The sequence below is a fragment of the Enhydra lutris genome, unplaced genomic scaffold (genome assembly GCF_002288905.1).
Source record: "Enhydra lutris kenyoni isolate GAN:26980312 unplaced genomic scaffold, ASM228890v2 scaffoldscaffold921, whole genome shotgun sequence".
Taxonomy (NCBI): Eukaryota; Metazoa; Chordata; class Mammalia; order Carnivora; family Mustelidae; genus Enhydra; species Enhydra lutris.
This window is the reverse complement of record NW_019155005.1, coordinates 3,605-8,383: the sequence shown is the minus strand read 5'-3', so window position 1 is coordinate 8,383 and position 4,779 is coordinate 3,605. Positions and strand designations below refer to the sequence as shown.

The window sequence follows — 4,779 nt, the reverse complement described above, 5'->3', positions numbered from 1 at the left end:
TGCGCGCCTGCTCCTCTGCATACGCCACGCCCTTGTCGTGACGTCCCCGAGCCCTGTCCCCCGCTCTGGGGCAGCGGGTGTCCTCGTCGCCGCCGAGGCCGCGGATGCCTGCGGGGCGGACGCCCAGGGTGTCCGCACCTGGAGGGGAGACCCGAGAACGCGGGGTCTCCCGGAGCCCAGCGGGAATGGTGGTGGCTCAAGACTCGGGTTTGGTCTCGCCTTCCTTTCCGCGAAAAGAAAATTTCAGCCCCTTTTTGTCCTCGCCTGTTCGAGACTCATTTTCAAACCGAGTCGAAAACTCAGGAGAGGCCTTTCTGACGGTCGGCGTTAAGGGCTAAGCCGCCCCAGTAAGATGCGGCAGTGGCAGTGTTTCTTTCTGGGGTCTTCCCAAGTTTCACTCGGCGTCTGAACATGCAGTCGCCCGATCCAGGAACGGGGGAGGGAAGGAAAAGCGTCCTGCTGAGTTTTGAAGAAAGCACATGAAGCAACGCGCTCCGCGGTGCCCTTCCGCCGCAGCCTGTCCGGTGTCCCCGGGGAGCCCCGGCGGTCCGGCCCCGCAGCCCGCGCACAGGCTGGTCCCGCCCAGTGCCCTCTGGTCCTTTCCCACTCGGACTCTGTCAAAGATGAACGCAGCAGACGACAGCTACAGTGGTGAAAAAAGATTTTCCTCAGGAACTGCTGACAGGAGGGGAAAGAGCTGAGCTCCACCCGCATCTGTGCGCAGCATGAGACGAAGGGGGCCCGGGACCGTCGGAGAAGTGAAAAGTGACACCCGGTCGTTCAGTAGGACCGCTGTAGGGCAGCTGTGTGTGTTAGCTGACAGCTGAACTGACAGGTTAGGGGGCTACCGTCCCACAGAGACTGGGACATAGGCTCCAGCCTTCACCATTACAACTCAAAGGAATGGCTCTCAGGCCTTGAGAAGGATCCTTTGGAGCCCTAACAGACCCATGGTCACAACTGCAAGCGCTTTTTACTGAATGCCCAAAGAGGGACGCCTGGGTGGCTCAGTCGGTTGGGCGTCTGCTCTGGCTCAGGTCATGATTCCAGGCTCCTGGGATGGTGGGGTCCAGCATCCGGCTGCTTGCTTGGCGGGGAGGCTGCTTCTCCCTCTGCGGGCTGCTCCCCCTGCTTGTGCTCGCTCACTCTCTTAAATAAATGAAGTGTTAAAATATATATATATGTGTGTGTGTGTGTGTGTGTGTGTGTGTGTGAGAGAGAGAGAGAGAGAGAATATATATATAGAGAGAGAGAGAGGGAGGTTGGGGGCCTGTGTGTCAGGTGTCTACCTTTCTCAGGCGGGAGGTCACTCTTAGGGACAGAAGCTTATGCTGCTAGAAGCTATGCTAGAGCCTGGTCAGATCTCAGGAAAGGAAACAGTTTGGAGGGATTGTTATGGGCAGAGAGGAGAGTTCTACAGTTCTCAACTGAAGAGACCCTGTTCTGTGATCAAACAAGGTAACTCTGCACCTCCCCCTGGCTGAACCCTGGCTCCTGGCCCCTCCTTGTGCAGTCTCATTGCCTCTTCGAGGACGTGGAGAGTTTGTCCGTTCAACAACCCCTGGCTGAGTATATATGCATACTTTGGGAATGGGTGACAAAAGACAAAAAGGCCTCTGGGCACTCCTCTATTGTAGGAGGGACAGGGGGAGTGGGAGAATACTGACAATGGACACAATAGGTACTTAAGTACTCTGGTAGGTGTTAGGAGCTGAGAAAAGAAAGCATTGAGGAGAGAGAGGGGATCTGGAGTGGAGTTAGGGGCACAGGCAGTGAGGCGGATTGGGTGGTCAGAAGAGGCTACGTTGAGAAGGTGCTCTGTGAGCAAAGGCTGGGAGGAGGTGAGGGAGTGGGTCATGGGCTATCTGGGGAAAAGCATCCAGAGCACAGAGGTCAAGCTGGAGCAAAGGCCCAGGGAGGACTGTGTGTGAATAGCAAGGAGGCCCTGTGTCTAGAGCAACATTGAAGGGTTGGACAAAATTAGAGAGTCAGAGAGGTGACTAGGTGGGAGTAAGATCATGAGGGTCTTGAAAATCATTGTAGGACTACCTTTCTGTGGCTTTTGGAGGGTGGGGGCGGGGATTAAGAGAGAGCAAGAAAAGCAGGGAGGGGAGGGGCAGTGGGAGAAGGAGAAAGAGAAGCATAAGCAGGTTCCAAGCCCAGTGCAGAGCCGGTCCTGGGGTTTGATCCCACAACCCTGAGATCATGACCAGAGCTGACATCAAGAATCAGACACTCAACCCGCTGAGCCACTCAGGCGCCCCTTGGTGGATAATATTTGTATTTCCCCTTGGAATTCAGCTACCTGGATGTTCCAACACTGCTTTAGCCAGCTGTTGGTGTCTCAGCTAAGAAGGCCCGGCTCCGTTTCGCCCGGAAATCCACCACAGGTACTTACTGCTGCTGAGATCACCTTGGGTACAGCTGACAGACGCTCTTGACTTGGACTTCCACCTCTGGTAGTGAGTGCCATCTGTAGTCCCTCTCGGGTGTGAGCCTTCCCTGGCTGGGTCCATCCCCCTGCGGAGCCTTTCCTCAGAACAGACCAGCCGGGCAGCTCCAGCGACCACTGCACTCCGCGATGATCATTAAGACTGGCAATCTGAGTGAACCAAAAGGTTGGTTGGTTGGTTTGCTCTGTGTTTGTTTGTTTGTTTAAGATTTTATTTATTTATTTGACAGAGAGAGATCACAAGTAGGCAGAGAGGCAGGCAGAGAGAGGAGGAAGCAGGCTCCCCGCTGAGCAGAGAGCCCGATGCGGGACCCGATCCCAGGACCCCAGGATCATGACCCGAGCCGAAGGCAGAGGCCTTAACCCACTGAGCCACCCAGGCGCCCTGTGTTTGTTTGTTTAAGTAAGATCTCCCCCCGGGCTTACTACTTTAAAATAAAATCTTTAAAAAAAAAAAAAAAAAAAAGGAAGCTCTACACCCAGTGGGTGGGGTGTGTGGTGTGTGTGGGGAGTCGAACTCACAACCCTGAGATCAAGAGCTACATGCTCTACCGCCTGAGCCAGCCAGGTACCCCTAAACTGAAAGGTTTTGAGCAGAGGAGTGGCTTGATCGGAATCTTTCCCCTCCCACTCCTCTTGGCACCGGGGGCGGGGGCGGGGGGAGTAATAATGAATTAAATTAAAAGAAAAAAATCTGGCTGCAAGGGTGAAAGCGGGGAAATTAGGAGACCTGCGGAATCCGAACGAGACGATCTTGGCTGCGAACGCCGGCATCATCGGCTGCACCACCACCAAGTGTCATTTTGGCCCAAGGGTTATTTTGGCCTGAAGGCGCCCACAAACCAGCAGGTAGCTGGGCGGTTCGAAGCCGCCTACCTGGTGCGCAATCCAGTGGGGTCCCCTCCTCCGCTCCGCAAGGCCTTGGTCGCCCAGCCCGCGCGTGGGGTTCGCCAACGCCCCTCCTCCCCCTCTTTCCCGCTCCCGGGCCACGGACCCCGGTGGCCCCACCTGTAGAAGGGGGCGCCGGGAGGGCACCTGAGGCCACGGGGGAGAGCACGCGCCCAGGCGTCTCGGCCGCCACGCCCGGGATGCGGCCCCCACCCCCCGCCCCCCCGCCCCGGGCGGCCGCCGAGCGCAGGGGACTCGCTGCCCCGCGCGGAACGGGCGCTGCGGCCGCGGGGACTCGGCTCTTCTCGGGGATGGCTTCGGAGCGCGTCAGGGCCCGCTGGACGTCCCGCACGGCCGCGCCGTGGCCTCCGTCATTTCGAGAAAAAGCCCGGCCTCAGGCCCGCCAGCGCGCAGCCTTCGATAGCTCAGCTGGCAGAGCGGAGGACTGTAGGCCGGAGAGGCGTGGACATCCTTAGGTCGCTGGTTCGACTCCGGCTCGAAGGACGCGCCCGACGCTTTTGCGCCGTCGGGGAAGCCACCGCCCCCTCGCGCCCGGCCCCGGCCCCCCGGCGGCCCCCCGGCGGCCCCCCGGCTGCCTCGCCTTCCCAGCCCGAGGCCGGAAGCCCTTCGGGACCCTCGCCTCTTCGGCCGCGGGTGTGCCGCCGCCCCGGGAGCACCCCGGGCCTTCCTGCCGCCGTGGGCCGCCACGAGCCCTGCGGCGCTCCGGGTCCGCGCGGCTGCAGCCTCGGCTCGGCGCCGCCCGGTCCCACGCCCTCGGCGCTGGTTTCCCCCCGCGACTCCGGCTCCGCACCAGCAGGTGGCCCGAGAGGGTCTGCCTCCCGCCAGCCCGCGCGGCTGACAAGCGGACGGGTCCTCCCACGCGGCAGGGAGCACCGCGGCTTCCTTCAGGACAACTGTCCCTCTCGAGCTGGGGCCGTCTCCTACCCGGCCTCCGGGGACGGTCACCGCTTCTGTCTCTCCCAGCCGCCGTCTGTCTGTCTTTCTGTCTGTCTCCTTCCCTGTTTTTCAGGTGGTGTAGAAACATCCAGAATTACGGCGCCAGAAGAGCCTCTTCGCGGACCCGCTTACTCTGCTCGGGGGACAGAACTATCACCCTGAGGTTTTCCAAGCCATCGCCAGTCGTGCGCTTGCTTCGAGGCTGACGTTGGCAGAAGCGAAGTGCAGCAGGGGCCTCCATGGGCCTGGCCAGTGTGGCTGAGAACGTCGGGGTTCCGTCCGTGTGAGGACGGGGTGCGGCCCGGGTACGCTTCCGTTTTCCCGCGCCTTTGCACCTGCTCTCGTAGCCCTGGCTGTCGGGTGGGGCGGGGGTGGTGTGTGGGGAGGGTGGGAGGCGGGTGCTCCTGCTGAGGGAGCGCGGACTGCTCACACTCGGTACAAGCCTCCTCCTTACTGCGCTGGGGGTGCGGTAAACCCCCCAC

The 4,779-nt window shown here is 60.5% G+C and overlaps 1 non-coding gene and 1 pseudogene across 1 annotated transcript; one reads left to right on the top strand and one right to left on the bottom strand.

The window, feature by feature from the left end:
* Positions 1-2,325: 2,325 nt before the first annotated feature.
* LOC111140410 lies at positions 2,326-2,516 on the bottom strand (annotated as a pseudogene).
* Positions 2,517-3,754: 1,238 nt separating this feature from the next.
* TRNAY-GUA lies at positions 3,755-3,844 on the top strand. The gene is given in 2 exon segments: positions 3,755-3,791; positions 3,809-3,844. It is a non-coding gene; the product is annotated as a tRNA-Tyr (tRNA).
* Positions 3,845-4,779: the final 935 nt, after the last annotated feature.